This window comes from Macrotis lagotis, chromosome 7 (assembly GCF_037893015.1).
Source record: "Macrotis lagotis isolate mMagLag1 chromosome 7, bilby.v1.9.chrom.fasta, whole genome shotgun sequence".
In the NCBI taxonomy this organism is placed as follows: Eukaryota; Metazoa; Chordata; class Mammalia; order Peramelemorphia; family Peramelidae; genus Macrotis; species Macrotis lagotis.
In genome coordinates this window covers 45,981,372-46,001,116 of record NC_133664.1, presented here as the reverse complement: position 1 = coordinate 46,001,116, position 19,745 = coordinate 45,981,372, and the positions used below count along the sequence as shown (strand labels likewise).

General features: G+C 35.7%; 1 pseudogene; it reads right to left on the bottom strand.

Annotated features, from left to right (window-relative positions):
• Nucleotides 1-2,845: 2,845 nt before the first annotated feature.
• Nucleotides 2,846-3,396, bottom strand: LOC141494033 (mitochondrial fission regulator 2 pseudogene; annotated as a pseudogene).
• Nucleotides 3,397-19,745: the final 16,349 nt, after the last annotated feature.

The window sequence follows — 19,745 nt, the reverse complement described above, 5'->3', positions numbered from 1 at the left end:
CTGGTATTTATTATTTCAAGACCCTTCTTGCAAGTATAGTCTAGGTCTCAGTTCTGAGTGTATGAAATTGAGGAAAGGGTAGGGTAGCAGACTAAGGAGCTCTTGAACTGAGGCTCAAATAATAAGAGAGGGCTGGGTAGTGTGGACCACAGATTTGAGTCCTTGTTGCCTGCTATCCCAGTTAGTTGTCTGGGCACATTTCCTTTTGGAGGGGATCACCACTTTAGATGCTAAATGAAGCCCGCTAAGGCATCTGCAATCATATTCTCTTCATGCAAAACTATTTCAGTTAATGGAACTGACAAGGTGTTATGACTAATCATAAAGATATTCTTAGGTATGTTTTAGAAACAAGTTTAGTATCACAATAATTTAATTGTAATATTAAAAGATTCTTCTTTCCCTCTTAAAGTCTACTTATGGTATAAAGATTTTGACTCTTTTCCCACCATTTTCATTGTTGAAGAATATATCTGAAGGGTACTCATTCAGAGGCCAGACATGTGAGGCAGAAGAGATGGGGCTGGTATGAAGCTGCTGATACCATAGTAACTGCTAATCCTGGTATGACTGGTACGAGCTAATTTCCCCAATTATTCCTCATCAATGCACAACAGACATGGCAGATATGATACTAGAAGGCAAAATAATGGCAGTGCCCAAAAGTCAATCTCAGGACTAGAAAGTACTATTACTGTACATGATTTTCTCAGCTGTGGAAAAAAGGCCTGAATTATATGGCCCCTGAGATCTCTTGTAGCTAAGGAAGTGACTTGCCCAAGGTCACACAGGGCAAAAACACCCAGGATTTTAATCCAAGTTCTCTTCTCCAAATTCAACATTTCTTTCTACTCAAATTCTTGACCTCATTGTGACTAAGACATACATAAAAACTAAAGTTGTCTTTGTGAGTAGAAAAGGCTAGGGAAGGCTCAAGACAGACCAAAATGAGATGGAAGTTCAAGCTAATGTTCTCTGATAGAAAGGACACAAATCAAAGTTATAGTCAGCTAAACTGGAAGTAAAGAGGGAATTTGATGAGCCAATTGATTTGGACTTACAGTTTGGCTTTATATCATTTTGTTTTAGATGATATATTAGATACAGGGCAATGTACCAAATACATTTTGGCTAATAGAACAGCCTTTATCTCAAAAATACATAATAATAAATTCTTGGAATTCACAACCAGATCCCAAAAGATATAATATGCTCCAATCACTCATTAGGACCTCTTTAGATGGAAAACACACTTTGGCAGCTATTGAATATTAATCCCCCTTTCTTCAGACTTGCACTCTCTGAGCAATTCACAATAACTTCAAGGAGGCCAGGGCATGCTTTCCTTGTCCATCTGGCATGTTCTCTAACAATTCTTTGCTAATGACCTTCTTCCTTCTCCAAGATTCACACTGTTAATGAAATCTCATTTAGGGAGAGTAAAAACAATAGATGGGCTTTGGAATCTAAGATTATCCACAACTTTGACTTGGAATCATGGATTCACTCTCAGGATCTCTCCTCTTGAGATGTGTGAAAGTATGCTAACTCCTGCCTAGTACTTCTGCTGAAATTGAATTAGTATATAGGAAAGAAAAGTCCATCTGTTGGAACTCTTCTCTTCAACTTGTACTCAGAAAAGAAAACAGAAAGGCTGAAGCTGGCATGAAGTTAATTGGTCCAGGAACCTTAGGTCACATGAGCAATCTACTGCTTAATTTCCAATTTAATTTAATTTAATTTCAAATCCTCTTTAATCCCTCTGTTCATTATTTTCCCCTTATCCTATATATGGCTTATTCACATTTGTTTGTTTGTTGTAATTTGTAATTTGTAAGCTCCTTGAGGCTGGGGACTATTTTAACCTTTCTTTGTATGTTCAGCACTTAGCTCATACTTGGCACATCATAGACATTTAATAAGTGCTTATTGATTCTCTGACAGGTTGGACGGTCCTCATGCAAAGTGTGAAATCCTTGTTCGACAGCCAGAGTTGCCATTCCTACAGGAATGTTGACATTCTTTTTTTTTTTTAGGTAAGGAAGGTACATTTATTTTACAAACTTTATTTACAAAAGTTCAGCATAGAAAATGAACAGAAAAAAGCCATGATACATACACATTTACATAACAATGTTTAAGAAGCAAAACATTTTCTAAAAAATTTATACTTGCAGCATTTCAGTAAAACCACACTCAAGGGCAAAAAACTCAAACTGTGAACAAAGGAACATGACATGAATAATGTTAGAAGTCTCAAAGTGCAGCTATTTAGTGAATCAATCCACAAATGTTTGAATAAAGAAATTATAATCTTACAATCGTTAAAGAAAATCAGAATGCTAAAAATTAAAAGCCAACTGAAATTTCTATACTTGAAGAAAAGGCACCTCCCCAATTTAATCAAGTACATTAGGAAGAATATCTTTCCATGATACATGCAAATAGGAGTTCTGATTCCTTAGCAGTTTGATGAGTAAGTGGTTTTCCAATATTATATTGCAGTCTAAGTTTTCACTTAGACATTAAATTGGTTTCTCTCATGGCAACACTTGAGCCTTTTATTACAAGATACTAATAGGTCTTTTAATAATTTGTTCTCAAAATATAACTATATAAGCAAGAAAACCCTACACACATCTCATTCAGAAGTTTGACTGTTGGGAAATCTATAAGAGGTCAACCAGGTAGACTTGTGAGTTTTCATAATTATAAATTAGTATATTCCAGTGCATACATTTTGTTTAGTTGTTTTAAAAAGTGGTCTTGCCACTATTTAACATATTATTAGGCACTTGCATTTTCCTTCAGGTTTGGCTCATTCCTGACTAGAGAAATAATTTTTTTAACAATGAAACTTTTGTGATATTTTGCAATTACTTCTTTGGTATATTCTCCATTTGGCTAAAAGACACAAAGTCCAAACTTTGGAACTTCTGGACTAGAAAATGAAGAATCCTAAGAACAATTTTTTGCTTTCAAAGGAATCATCTTCCTGGAATGCAAATTTTTGCTTAAGGGCATGAGAAATTATAGACACTGGATCCCAATGTGTCTTATGAGAAGGTCTTCCTCCAGGCTACTATTGAATAGCATGCAGTTTGACTTTACCCATATATTTCAGAATATCCATCATGCTAGGAACATATTTAATTCTCTGGTTTTCTGTACATGTGTTAGCATTTGTTTTCCTTGCAATATGGCACTCTTTCCTAAGATCATCACTGATATTAGATTCTGATGGAGGAGATGGAAGGACAGTAAGTGTGTGGGCGGGGGGATGAATCACTGAAGAAAAACAGGGGAAGGTGAAGAAGTCATTGATGGTGATCCAAAATTACTAGGCATGTCATCTGAGTTCAAGGAATCTAAATTTGGTAAATCTGGCTTCCTCATCATTTGCTACCCATAGGATATCAACAAATGATGGAACTATGGAACTCAGAGTATATCCATTTTAATCATAATCTAAAGAATACAAGTATTAAAACAGCTCAAAGTTAGGCCTTTGATAAGATTCTAAGGGAAGAATTTTCCCAATACTATGAACAATACTTTGGATAGTTCCATATTCTTTACTTTCCCATATTGGTAAAATAGTGAACCATATCTTGTACAAATCAGTTCTTGAAACGAGATTTGAAGGTAAACGTGTCACTATAACTCGATCCATACTCCTACCATTTGCATGAGCTTACCATAGCACAATTCCTGACCAAATGTGTTTTATATTGAGACACTGCTCTTTAATCAGGTAATTAATCAATTGAAAGGGAAGAGTAGACTGGATTGAAGTCAGGAAATATCATGAGTTGTTTCCTGCCACAAAAGTCCATTCTTGTAACATCAGTATTGATGCTAACACAAATCATGTGGTATCATAAAGGGAGGGAGGGGAAGGAAATAAACACTTATTAAGTAACTTGTGCCAGTCATTTTGTTAAGCATTTACAAATATTATCTCATTTTATAATGTCTTATTTTAATATTTTATTATAATAATTAAATCAACCCAATAACTATTTAGTAAGCACCTATTAAACATAAGGAATTCACTTGGGGTATGTGGGGGTATATAGAGAAGACTGGCACATCTGGGGTGAGGGCTTACCAAGCCCTTTTTAGGTGTTGGTGACCACCTGTACCCCAACTCTCACCCTGTGGCTATAGGAAGCTGTAGGTTTCTCGGTATAGTACTCCCTCCTATAACCCTCCAATAAGAGGAGAGAGGAGACTGAGGGAGGTGGTATCAATCAAAGTTTGAGCTGATAGTGCGGTAATAAGATTATTGAGGATTTAATTAAGGTATAGTTACAAGAATTAACTAGCATCACTTTTCCAAAATAATCAAAGTCCACGGGAAGTACCAAAGTCAAGATAACTGGCTATGGTTCAAGATGAAGTATCTACAAGGTCTAGTGTCTACTGAGGTCTAAGCATTCCACAGCTCCTGTTGCAGTCACCTACATGACCATTGGAACAAATTTATTCTCATTCACCCATTTTGCTAGAAGAAATCTTTGCCTACTTGGGGTAGATATCTCCTTACTCAGTGTTGAATTTGAGACCTGATAGTTACCCTCAACCTAGTTTAGAGTGTCTGTTAAGATAGTTTTACCAGGATGTGGCTGTTGACGATGGTACAAATTTATGGAACCATAGGTGAGATACCAAAGTGGATGAACAGTCTTAAAAAGGACCCAGCAGCCTTCACACTGAAGGTGCTAATCCTCCCTGAACACTCCATTGAAAATTTTATTAAACATGGTCTGTACTCAAGAAGTGATATAAAATAAGTCAAGCAATATAGATTCATATATGAAGAAAGATTGGCCAGGTATTAAAAGCTGTGTGTCCACAAAATATTAATAGAGAGAAAAGTTGTGCCATATGAGGGGCTAGATCCTTGTAATTATGTGAGGTATAACCAAAAATGCAAACAATGGGACAATATTTATAAAGACAACAAAATAGAAAGTGATTAGTAGAGGGAATTCAATTTTGGTAGTTCAGAAGCATTAATTTCATGAAAAACACAAAAAATTTAAAGAAGGAATAAATAAGTGTATAGATCATGAATTAAAGAATAAAAACTCAGAAGAAACATAAGAGACAATAAGGAGAAAAAGGCAAAGAAATGCTTCTTGGAAAAGAGAGTAGTAAATGAACAAATTTTCTAAAAACTAGAGAAAAAGAAAGAAGAATTTTCAATTAGCCATTTAACTTAGAAGGCAGAAAATAAGGGAAGAATGATATAACTATATAAAAAGAAAAAGATAAATAATCAAATAAAACTCCAAAGATAGGGAAAGTGTTCATAAGTGGAAGAAGAGATGATAGGAGAATATCATAATAAGTGATAATAAGACTACATAAAAATTTGATTAAGTAAAATTAGTTATGGGGACAAAGTACCCATCAAAAGAGAAAGGAAAACCAGAATAAATGTCAATAGAAAAAAATTCTAGTGATACAAATGTAGGAAAACATAAAGCTAACTCTCACAACTTCAAATGAATTAAACAATACAATCCAATGAAAGAGTACAGCTAAGAAAATGAACCTCCATAATATTGCTTAAAAACATTTACCTGAAAAGTTAAAATATACATGAATTAAAAATGAGAAACTAAAATAATATTTACAATGAATTAGGTATCCAGTCAAGGAGCTGTAACCATGCTATGAAATAAAAGAAAAAGAAAAAATGAAAAATTCATAGAGTAGAACCAATATCAGTATGAATCTTTTATGTCTCAAATATCATGACATTTAAATTCCTAAATTAAAAATTAAATGGGTTGTCTAAAAACATAAATAATTGTAGTAGTATTAGCTGGGTAGCTTAGTTAATAGAGTATTGGGTCTGTAATCAGGAAGACTCATCTTCCTGCTTTCAAATACAACCTCAGATATTTACTAGCTGAATAATCTTGGGTAGATCACTTAACCATAATTTCCTAAAAAAAAATGAGGTGGAGAAGGAAATGAAAAACTACTTAAGTATGTTTGCCAAGAAAATCCAAAATGCAGTCACAAAGAGTCAGACCCAAGTGAAATGACTGAGCAACAAAAACAAGAAGAAGATTTCAATACATTAATTTTAATTTAAAAATTTTAAGGAGTTGATAAGTGGAAAAGTGCATAGGAGGATGAATTGGACAAATCATGCAGGAAGATAAACATAAGGGAAAATAATGAATTGTATAGATTGTTGGAAAATTTAGCATAACATCTATAGCACCTTCTGAATGGGAACATATATATTTCTCATTACCACATGTTCCTTTAAAAAACTGGTATGTATCAAGGCATAGGGAAATTGCAAACAAATGTCAAAAGGAAGAAATAATAAGCATATCCTTTATATACCATAAAACAATTTTTAAAGTTATCAATACAAGGATCATGAACAAAATATGCAGATCTTAGTGGCAACAATAATGTATACCTCAATAATAGTTGAATCAAGGAACAAATCATAAAAATAATTTATAATTATGTAAAACATGATAATAAAGTTGAAACCACAGTTTAAATATTTTAGAATGCAACCAAAGCTGTCCCCAAGGGAAAAAAAAAAAACTGGATCTCTAAAAATATGCATTGAAGATAGGAAAAGGGAGGATTGATAAATTAAATATGCTTTCAAAAAAATTAGAAACCTACAAATAAACCCCAAAATAAATCACAAAGTAGAGGAGGGAACTTCTGGCCAAGATGGAAGAGAGAAGACAAGGTACTGTGCTAGGGTCTCCTGATTTCCCCTCAGAAATAATAATATGAAAGAAACCTTTTAACAGAAATTCAATTGACAAAATCCAGAAAGAGAAGCTAAGAGAAGAACATATACCAACAAAGTTTGTTTCAGAGGACCATGGGTGAACCAGGAGTGGAGAGCAGACAGCCTCAGGGGCATGGTAAAGCCAGAAAAATGGCCTTAGCCACAGAGGCTTTGACTGTGGGATACAGGGTTCAAAACTGGGGAAGCTTTGGCTGTGGGAGCAGTGGTCTGGGGAGTCCCAGTGGGGGGCTGGAAGGTGAGTTCCAGCACAGAGTTGTAGAGAGTAGCTGGACATTGATCTGCTCAGCTTCAGACCATGAGCTCCATACCTTCACTGGAGCCCTCTTACCAGAATAAACACAATAACAGCACCACCCCCCCCCAAGATCAGGTGTGGGCAACAGAGCTCCCTCAGCTGAATAGAGAGATTAACTTTCTTTCCCCAAGGCCAAGCCCACATTGTTCAAGTATAATTTAGACCCTGATGCTCCCCCCACACCCTCCAGACATAGGAAGAGGGCTTCAAATCAAGGTCCCAGACACTTCAAAGTAAGTACCCCGTACTGGCCAGCCCACTAGGTGTTACTAAACCCAGTGAGCAAAGCCTCCAGGGTTTTCAAAACCAATCCTCTGTGAGTCAGGCCTTCCCCAACACAAGATCCTGGGAAAATGAAGAAAGGCCATTAAAAGGGGTGCATTGAAAACTACTTTGAAAGCACAGGCTCCAACCCAGAGAGAGCTAGAACTTCTGATGAGAATTTGAATTGGTTTCCAGCCCAGAAAGAATTCCAAGAAGAAATCAAGAAGGAGTTTAAAAATCAACTGGAAAAATTGGAAAAAGAAAGTCAAGAGAAATATTAACACCTTGCAAGACAAAATTAATATCTTGCAACAAAGAAAAATTCCTTGGAAAATACAATTGGATAAATACAAATGGAAAATAACTCTCTCAAATCCTCAATTGGAAAAATGCAAAAAGAAAATAAATCTCTCAAATATACACTTGGGCAAATGGAAAACTCCTTCAAAAATAGAATTGAGCAATTAAAAAAGGAGTTGCAAAAGGTAAATGAAGAAAGTTCTTCTCTTTAAAAAAGAATGGAATCTGTGGTAGCTAATGACTTCATGAGAAACCAAGAATCTGTTAAACAAAAACAAAAAATCAAAAAATAGAAGAAAATGTAAAATACCTCATTGGCAAAACCACTGACCTCAAAAATTGAACCAGGATAGACAACTTAAGAATCATTGTGTTTCTTGAAAACATTGAAGAGGAAAAAAAGCCTGGATTTATGATTATAGAATTTAGTGATAGAAAGCTGTCCTGATATTATGGACTAGGAGGGCAAAATATTTATTGAAAGCATATATAGATAACCTCTGGAAAGGGATCCTAAAATGAAACTACTAAGAAATATTGTGGCCAAATTCTAGAACTATCAGATAAAAGAGGAAATTCTGCAAACAGCCAGAAAGAAACAATTTAAATACCAAGGAGCCACAGTAAGGATTACACAGGACCTGGCTGCATCATCATTAAGTGGTCACAGTGCCTGGATTAAAATATTCTAAAGAGCAAGGCACCTTTGAATGAAGCCAAGAATTCACTATCTGTCAAAACTAAGACTTGTCTTTCAGGAGGAAAGATGGACATTTAATGAAATAGGAGACTTCCAACTATTCCTGATGAAAAGACCAGAAGTAAATAGAATACTTGGATTTCAAATAGGAGACTCAAGAGACAAATACTAAAGTGGGAAAAAAGGGTAAAGAAAAAACTGCTATCCAATAAGATGAAACTGGCTATATCCCTACCCGGGAGAAAGATTATCATAACTCTTGATAATTTTAACTCTATTAGAGAGAATATACTTAACCAGAAGTGATGGACACTCATGACTTACCTGTGACTCTGATAGAATGATTTAAAAATAATACTTCCTTAAAAAGGGGGGAACAAGGGGCAACTAGATGGTGCAGTGGATAGAGTACTAGCCCTGGAGTTGGAAGTACCTGAGTTCAAATACAGCCTCAGATACTTAATAATTACCTAGCTGTGTGGCCTTGGGCAAGGCACCTAACCCCATTGCCTTGCAAAAACTAAAAAAAAGGGGAGACCATAAAGAGAAGGAAGGATGGAGGAGATTGAATGTGGTGAATCACATTACATAAAGAAATACAAAGGACCTATTGCAATAGCAAGGAAGAAAGGTGGAGGTGAGAACCTCCTGAATCTTACTGTCATCAGATTAGACCTAATGTTAACATACACACACTCAGTTAAATTGAGAAACTTATCTCACCTTTCAAGTATGAAAAGGGGAAAGGGGAGGGGGAGGAAAAAGAAGAACTAACAGAAGGAAGAAAGGGAAAAGATAAATGGGAAAGAAAGGGGAGGAACATTGGATACAAGGGGCAACCACACTGAAGGTGGTGATATTCAGAAACAAAATACTGGGGAATATGAATAAAGTGTAAAAAGGAGGGAAACATTAATAAAGGGAAGATAGCATAGAGGGCAATAAAGAGTTAGTATTTATAACGTTGAATGTGAATCAGATGAACTCTCCCATAAAATGTAAGCAAATAACAGACTCGATTAAAAACCAGAATCCTACAATACGTTGCTTACAAAAAAAGTCATCTGAAGCTGAGAGATACATACAGAGTAATGGTAAAAGGTGGACCAAAATATATTTTGCTTCAGCTGAAGTAAAAAAAAAAACAGGGGAAGCAATCCTTATCCCAGACAAAGCAGCTGCAAAAATAGATAGTGTTAAAAGAGATAAGGAAGGAATCTATATCCCCCTAAATGGTACCATAGACAATGAAGCAATTACAATACTAAATATGCATGCTTCAAGTGGTATAGCATCCAAATTCTTAGAGAAGAAGTTGAATGAGTTACAGAAAGACATAGACAGCAAACCTATGTCCCTCTCTTATATTTAAATAAATCTAACCATGAAATAAACAAGAAAGAGGTTAAGGAGGTAAATAGATTATTAGAAAAGCTAGACATGATAAACCTTTGGAGAAAGTTGAATGGGCAGTTCATGGCACTTACACAAAAACTGACCATGTACTAGGACATAAATACCTAATAATCCAAGGCAAAAAGGTAGAAATAGTGAAGACATCCTTCTTAGATCATAATGCAATAAAAACCATGAAATAATTGGTCAGGAAGAGATAAACTTAAAACTAATTGGAAACTAAATAACCTCATTTTAAAAAAATGAGTGAATCAAATAATAAATTATAGACAGAATTAATGATTTAACCCTAGATAATGTCAATAATGAGATAACATACCAAAATTTTGGGTATTCAGCCAAGGCAGTTGTCAGGGGATATATTTTATCTTTAAATGCTTTCATGAATAAATTGGAGAAAGAGGAAATCAATGAACTAAGCATGCAACTAAAAAGTTAGAGAAAAAACAAATTAAAAATCTCCAATTAAATACCCAATTAGAAATTCTAAAAATTAAAGGAGAAATTAATAAAATTGAAAGCAAGAAAACTATTGAATTAATAAATAAAACCAAGAGCCAGTTTTATGAAAATACAATAAACTTGTTAACTTTCTGGTTAATTTGATTTTAAAAAATGCAAAAAACCAAATTACCAGTATGATAAATAGAAAAGGTAAACTCACCACCAATAAGGAAGAAATTAGAGTAACAATGTGGAATTATTTTGCTTAACTGTATACTAATAAATTTGATAATCTAATAGAAATGGATCAGTATTTACAAAAATATTAGCTGTTCGTGTTAAATGAAGATGGAATTAAATACTTAAATACCTCTATCTCAGACAAAGAAATTCAACAAGCCATTATTGAACTCCTTAAGAAAAAATCTCCAGGGCCAGATGGATTCACAGATGAATTCTATCTAACATTTAAGGAAGAATTTGTTCCAATTCTGTATAAACTCTTTGCCAAAATAGGTGAGGACGGAACTCTGCCTATGACATTATTTGGTGTTATATTTCTATGACACCAATATGGTGCTGATACCTAAACCAGGAAGAGTTAAAACAGAGAAAGAAAATTATAGACCTAGCCCCCTGATGAATATGAATACACAAATCTTAAATAAAATCTTAGCAAAGAAACTATAACAAATTATGACTAGGATAATGTACTATAAGTAAGTTTTATCCAAGGAATGCAGGGTTAGTTCAATATTAGGTTAGTTTTGTTATTGATATAGTTAATTATATTATCAGAAATTATATGGTTATATCAATAGATGCTGAAAAAGTCTTTGATAAAATATAACACCCATCCTACTAAAAACAGTAGAGAGGACAGGAATAAATGAATTGTTCCTTAGAATGATAAGCAATATCTATCTGAAACCATCAATAAGCATTAAATGCAATGGGGATAAGCAAGAAGATTTCCAATAAGATCAGGGGTGAAACAAGAATGCCCAATGCAAGGGGCAGCTAGGTGGCGTAGTGGATAAAGCACAGACCTTGGAGTCAGGAGTACCTGGGTTCAAATCCAGTCTCAGACACTTAATAATTACCTAGCTGTGTGGCCTTGGGCAAGCCACTTAACCCCATTTACTTTGCAAAAAACCCTACAAAAAAAAAGAATGCCCAATATCACCACTACTATTAAATATTGTATTAGAAATGTTAACTTCAGCAATAAGAGAAGAAAAGGAAATCGAAGGAATTAGAATTGGGAAGGAAGAAGCAAAACTTTCACTTTTCACAGATGACATGATGGTATACCTAGAGAATCCCCAAAAAAATCATCTGAAAAACTACTAGAAACAATTAGCAAATTTTGCAAAGTCACAGTTATATAAAATAAAACTTCTTAAATCCTCAGCATTTCCATGTATGACTAGGAAGATACAGAAGCAAGAGCTAGAAGAGAAATCCCATGAAAACAATTTTAATACACTTCTCTCACAAATAAAATCAGATTTAAATAACTGGGCAAATATCAACTGCTCATCAATTGGCCAAGCTAACATAATAAAAATGACAATTCTACCTAAATTAAACTACTTATTTTGTGCCCTACCAATATAAATTCCAAAAATTTACTTTAATGACTTAGAAAAAATTGTAAGTAAATTCATATGAAGAAATAAAAAGTCAAGAATTTCCAGGGATTTAATGAAAAAAGTGGAAAAGAAGGTGAATTAGCCCTACCAGATCTAAAATTATATTATAAAGCCTCAGTCACCAAAACTGTCTGGTATTGACTATGAAATAGAGTGGTGGATCAGTGGAATAGACTAGGTGCAACAGCAGGAAATGATTATAGTAATCTGCTGTTTGATAAACACAAAGAGTCCAGTTTTGAGGATAAAAACTCTCTCTTTGATAAGAACTGTTGGGAAAATGGGAAGCTAGTATGGCAGAAACTTGAATTAGACCAACAACCCACACCCTATACAAAAATAGATTCAAAATGGGTACAGGATTTACACTTAAAAAATCAATATTATAAGTCAACTAGGAGATCAAGGAATAGTTTACCTGTCAGATCTATGGAAAGGGAAGCAGTTCATGACAAAGGAAGAGATGGAGAACAAACTAGAACTAGATAATTTTGACTACATTAAATTAAAAAGATTTTGCACAGACAACACCACTGTAACTGAGATGAAAAGAAATGTAGTAAATTGTGAAACAATTTTTCCAACTAGTATTACTAACAAAGTACTCATTTCTAAAATAGACAGAGACCTGAGTCAAATTCTACAAAAGACAAGACATTCCCCAATTGACAAATGGTCAAAGGATATGCAGAGGTAATTGTTATATATAGAAATCAAAATAATCCATGGTCATAGGAAAAATACTCTATATCATTACTTAATATAGAAATGCAAAGTAAAACATCTCAGTGGTATCACCTCATACATCTCAGACTGGCCATTATGACCAGAAGGACAATGATCAATGTTGGAAGGGATATGAGAAATCTGGGACACTAATACATTGTTAGAGGAGCTGTGAACTCATCCAACCTTTCTGGAGAGTAATTTGGAATTTCGACCAAAGGGCAATAGAAATGTGCATTCCCCTTTGATCCAGTGATATTACTACTGGATTTATACCCTGGAGAGATCATGAAAAAGGGTAAAAACATCACTTATGCAACAATATTCATAGTAGCTCTGTTTTGTGGTGGGAAAGAATTGATAATTGAATGAAGGAATCACTTGGGGGGGGGTGGAGCCAAGATGATCACAGAAGAGGATCATCTCTTATGTGCTCTCTCTCCATTATTTCCAAACTTATAAACTAAGAACTTTAACTAAATTTTTGAAAGATAGAATCCACAGAGGGATCCAGTGAGGCAGTTCTCCAACCCAAGGTAACCTGGAAATGAGTGGAAAGGCTCCACTCCATGGGGTTAGAGGGGTAGCTTGCCAGAGTGAAGGAACTTCAGTGACCCAGAGGCAGCCCCAGGGAACTGGGAGCCTCAGCTCACTGCAGTGGGGGGCAGTTTCCTGATCTACACCCCGGGGAACACCTGTCACAACTTGGGGGATCAGCAGGGGGACCTCTGCCAGAGCAAGCACATGAAGCCCAGCCCCCAGGACACTCAGTCAGCAGCATGGCAGTGACAGCCCAGATCTGGGAACCTGATTCAGGCAGTGCCGGTAAGCAAGAGCCCCCAGTTCAAGTGCTGAACCTACCGAGGGGAGTGGAGAAAGACTGTCAACCTCTGTCCTCTGTCCCTGGAAGAGGACTCTGGGGCTCTGACCAGATTGGGATGCTGATCGCAGTCTAGGTCCCTATAGAACAGCAGGGCCCCCCCACCTCAGCCCCATGGCAGAGGGGTACACTTGTGGTAATTCACAGACCAGGAGGGAAGACAGAGCCTCACACACAGAGATCCTTGGGGGGGGGTGTCCCTATAATACTCAAAAGCTCAGGAAGCACCCCAAAACCAGGCACAGGCTGGAGAAATGAGTAAGCAGAGAAAAAAGAGGAACACCATTGAGAAATACTTTGCCTATGATCCCAAGAAAGATCAAAACACTCAATCTGAAGATGAGGAAGTACAAGCTCCTGCATCTATAGACTCCAAGAAAAACAGAAATAGGGCTCAAGCTATGACAGAGCTCAAAAAGACTTTGAGAATCAAGTGAGGGAGATAGAAGAAAAATTGGGAAAAGAAATGAGAAAGATGTAGGTAAAACTTGAAAATGAAGTCAGCAGCTTAGTCAAGGAGATCCAAAAAAATGCTGAAGAAAATATCATGTTAAAAACCAGCATAGGTCAAATGGATAAAACAGTTCAAAAAGTTATGGAGGAAATGAATGCTTTAAAAAGCAGAATTGGCCAGATGGAAAAAGAGATAAAAAAGCTATCTGAGGAAAACAAATCCTTCAAGTGTATAATGGAACTGAAGGTGGATGTCAATTTTACAAGAAATCAGGACATAACACTTCAAAACCAAAAGAATGAAAAATTAGAAGGAAAATGTGAAACATCTTACTGAAAAAAAAACTGATATGGAAAACAGATTCAGGAAAGATAATTTAAAATTTATTGGGATACCTGAAAGTCATGATTAAGAAAAGAGCCTTGACATCATTTTCAAAAAATTACTACAGGAAAATTGTCCAGATATCCTAGAAGCAGAGGGCAAAATAGAAATGGAGAGAATCCACCAATCTCCCTGAGAAAGAGATCCAAAAAAAAAACCACCCCCAGGAATGTTATAAACAAGGTCCAGAACTCCCGAGTCAAAGAGAAAACATTACAAGGACCCAGAAGCACACAATTCAAATATCATGGAGCTGCAGTCAGGATCACATATAATATAATATAATTAATATAATTAATATAATATGATAATATAATATAATATAATATAATATAATATAATATAATATAATATAATATAATATAATATAATATAATATATATTCTGGAAGTCAAAAGAGCTCAGAATGTGGAGAATCAACTACCCAGAAAAACTGAATGTCCTCTTCCAGGGGAAAAAGATGGACTTTCAATGAACCAGGGGAATTTCAACTGTTCCTGTTGGAATGGCCAGAGCTGAACAGAATGTTTGATCTTCAAATACAGGACTCAGGTGAAGCATAGAGAGTGGAGGAGAAGGGGAAAATATGAGGGAATTAATGATGATGAACTATATGTATTTCTACATAGAAAAATGATATTGATAATACTCATATGTACATTCTTATTTAATAGAGCAGGTAGAAGGAGCTTTTAGCACAGGAGAGAGCTGAATTTGAATATATAATGTGGTGTAAAATTGGAGTCAATGGCTAAAAGGGAAATGTAATTGGAGAATGAAAAAATGAGATGTGGAGTAGGCTAAGATATTTCATATAATAAGGTTTTTTTAATTACAATGAGCTATTGCAATGATATGGAAGGGGGGGAGGCAAGTGGGAAATGAGGGAATCTTTTCTCTCCTCTGACATGGGTAGGAGAAGAAACAGCCTTATATATCCAATGGGGTATAGACATCTAGAGTAAGAAGGAGAGAAGGGGGACAGGGGGGAGTGAGGAATATGAGTGATTGAAGAGATGATGGACTGTGGGGGGAGAGTGGTCAGATATAACACATTTTCTTTTTTACTTCTTGCAAGGGGCTGGGATTGGGTGGCCTTTCCAGGACCATAGGGATGGGTGGATGCTGTGCCTAAGGGGTGGTATATGGGCTCAGGGTCTCTTGGCCCCAGGACTGGGGATCTGTCTGTTGTGCCACTCAGCTACACTACAGCATATTCAATAAGAGGGACAGAGTGAAAGGAGAGAGAAAATATAGTATATGCTAGTGGGGACATATGACTAGAGGGTGTTGCGATCAGCAATGGCAACAGTGGAAAAATATGGAAGTAGCATTTGTGATGGACTTATAATAAAGGATGTGATCCACCCGTGAGAGAGCTGGAGGTGTTGGAACACAGACTGTAGCATTACTATTATTATTATTATTATTATTATTATTATTATTATTATTATTATTAGGGGGGTTGCAGGGCAAATGGGGCTGGGTGGTTTGCCTGGGGCCACACAGCTATGTGATTGTTGGGTGTCTGAGGCTGGATTTGGGCTCAGGTGCTCCTGGCTCCAGGGTTGGTGCTCCCTTCACTGCCCCACCTGGCTCTATACCTATTATTATTATTATTATTATTATTATTATTATTATTATTATTAATTTTAATTTTTTCTCTTTCCTTTACTTTATTGCTCATGCAGTTCTATATTTTTTGGGGGAAGGGGATTATGTTTACTCTTAAACAAAAATATTTTAGTAATGTATAAAGAATTATTTATACAAAAATAAGAATAAATAAATAAACAAAAAAGAAAATTGAATAAATGTCCATCAGTTGGGGAATGGCTGCACAAATTGTGGTATATGTCTGCTATGGACCACTATTGTTCTATTAGAATCCAGGAAGGATGGGAATTCAGGGAAGCCTGGAGGGATTGGCATGAACTGATGCTGAGTGAAATGAGCAGAACCAGAAGTACATTGTACACTGTAACAGCAACATGGGGTTGATGATCACTCCATCTTTGCAACAATCAGGGACAATTTGGGGTATCTGAGATAGAGAATATCATCTATATCCAGAGAAATTATTGTGGAGTTTAAACAAAGACCAACAACTATTACCTTTAATTTAAAAAAAAAGTTATCTCATTATGATATTATTTTATATCTCATATTTTATTTTTTCCCTTAATGATATGATTTCTCTCTCAACACAGTCAATTTAAATTGATGCATAGCATAGAAACGATGTAAATACTAACGGACTGACTTCTGTGGTGGGTGAGGGGAAGAAGTAAGATTAGGGGGAAAATTGTAAAATTCAAAAACAAACAAACAAACTAACAAATAAATAAATAAATAAATGATTTTTTTAAAAAAAGAAAAAAGAGGAGTACATAGATTGAAAACTTTAAAAAAGGAGATTTATACTATAAAGCTGATAAAACTAAAAAATGGTTCTTTTTTAAAAGACAGAATTGATCAACATCTAACCTGATTAAAAAGAAGACAGTAGAAAAGCAAATCAGCAAAATGAAAAATTAACAGGATAAAATCACAACAGATCTAAAAGAAATAAAAAAGAATCATCAGAACTTATTGTATACCATTTTATGCCCCACCAAATGAGGACATAAAATAGACTACCTTCAAAAATACAAAATTGTCAAATTAACAGAAAACGAAATAAAGTTCTTAAATGGTCTAATTTCACAAAAGGAAATAGAACCAGTTTTAGAGTATCAAGATGGTGAAGGGAGGGAAGCTCCTCATCCAGATGGATTATCAGATGAATTCTATTAAGTTGAAAGAATTATTAATACTATATTGTAGGGTAGTTAGGTGGTGCAATTGATAGAGCATTGACCCTGGAGTCAGGAGGACCTGAGCTCAAATCCAGCCTCAGTCACTCACTAATTACCTAGCTGTGTCACCATGGGTAAATCAGTTAAACCCATTGCCTTGCAAAGACAAAAAAATCTAAAAAAAATACTATATTATAAACAATCTCAAAAATTGAGAAAAAACTACGATCAGAAGAAATTTTAAATCCACTGACCCCAAATTAAGAAATCTGTGGCACAGTGGATAGAGCACCAGCCCTGGAATCAGGAGGACCTGAGTTCAAATCCAGCCTCAGACCCTTTATGATTACCTAGCTGTTTTGCCTTGGGTAAGCCACTTAACCTTATTGCCTTGCAAAAACCTAAAAAAAAGTATCTGATAGAACCTGGAGACCCCAAGAGATCCATGAACATATACTCTGTATATGTAACTGCAGCTTCAAGTTACCATCTGGTGTCCTATAAAAGCAAAGAAACTTCCAGAAGTTGCTCCAAGTCATACCCCATAATTGGGAAACACACTGTACATTGTGTCATGAATGGAATCTCTGAAAGTGATTTAAAGACTTCTTGAGGACTGGTTACTGAAAATTGAAGTGAGATAATTATGTAATGACAGAGAGGAAGTTGGAGAGCCTGAGGGTTGCAGCAGTTTCCCTAAGATAGCACGTTAACAAAATTGATAGAGAAAGATTGAGAAAGAAGAGACACATAAAGAGACAGAAATAGAGATAGAGGGAGAGAGAGAGAGAGAGAGAGAGAGAGAGAGAGAGAGAGAGAGAGAGAGAGAGAGAGAGAGAGAGAAGGGAGGGAAAGACAGAGTCACATACTTGAGCACATATTTATGTGCAATAAGTATCTTACTCTGACAACTACAAAAAGGAAAATTGCTAGATGATGTTCCTGGAGGATGAAATATAAAACCTAAACAAATGTAAATAAGCCAGCTTCCCCCAGAAACAAACCTCAAGAACAGTTTGGTTTAAGTCTCAGAACCTGTTTAAAATTTGAGTAACTGGTAGAATTTGGCAAATTCTAAAGTATCTAAATGGAGCAATGGTTGAAGCTTCAGATCTAATGTAAGGAAGTCTAATCTCCTTGACTACAAATCTGGCCTCAGATACTTACTAACAGTGTGTTCCTGGGCAATTCGAGTAACTCTGGTTGCCTGTTTCCTCATCTCTAAAATTATCTGTAGTAGGAAATAATACACCATTCTAGTATCTCTGCCCAGACAACCCCTAATGGGGTCCTGAAGAGTTAGACATGACAGAAAAATGACTGAATAGCAAGCACAAGAGAAAATAATGTCTAAATTGTAGACGACTCGTTTAATGAGGGAAAGATATAGTTTTCTTGTCTAATTATTCCACTTATTTTAAATCGTCTAGGGTGGGGAAAGGGTAGAAGCAGGGTAGATAGATGGATCTCTTTCCACCAGGGGTCGCCCAACTGAGTGCTTCTCACAAAAGATTATTAGATTTTTGTTTACAAGGATGGGGCATCTCTATCAATGTTCTGGATGGTGGCAAAAGGCTCTGAGAAAAGAAGTAGTCTAAATACAGCAAAGTAACTAAAGGAAGAGCCTAATATCCTAATTAGTAAAGATGATGGGGGATATTTTTATTACTTTGTGATTTATTCAGGTATTTCTGTATTCATTTGGATCATTAATTTTAATTTAGCAAGATTTAACAAAGCCATGACATATTTAAAAATGCAGCATTAATTTAATAGGTTACTCTTCTTAATAGCTGTTGATCTTGAATAAGAATGTAATTTATGCTCTTACAAATGCATAATGTTGTACATTGTCATTTTTAATTCATAAATTTCATCATTGAAAATTCTAAGCTATACATATATCCATCTAAAAGCAGTTCAAAAAAGGAATGCCTGTAAGCTAAATCATAGGTGGTGCATTTCTCATAGCATAATGATTTTGTTGGTGGGTAGCTATTGTATTAGAAATATTTGACAACATTGTAAAGGGAACCAGACTCATTATCTTGAAATGATCTCAGAAGTCACTTAGTCTAGTTCTTTTATCTTACAAGGAGTCTAATTTAGTCAAAATCACAAAGGGTTTAGGGTCAGAGGCATGATTTTAACCCAGGACCACTGATTCCAATACCAGTGTCCTTTCTACTATCCTACAAAATGAATGCCTCTGTATAGTTCATTTTTATATCACTCATTACAATTTATAGGCTTCCAGAGTCTCTGAGTTGGAAGGGACCTCAGAGGCTACCTAATCAATACTGTACCTTACCATGTTCCCACCTTGTATATACCAGGGAAGCCAGGTGGGGCAGTGAATAATAGAGTGTTGGCCTTGGAATCAGGAGAATGGGAGTTCAAATCTGAGCTCAGACACTTAACAGTTATTAACTGTGTGCACTTTGGCAAGTCACTTAACCCTGATTGCCTAGCATCCAGGGTCATCTCCAGTTGTATTGACTCATATCTGGCCACTGGACCCAGATGGCTCTGGAGGAGAAAGTGAGGCTAGTGACTTAACACAACACCCCCTTCCCTTCCTCAAATCAAATTCACGTGTATCTCATGGCATAACTTCCCTGATA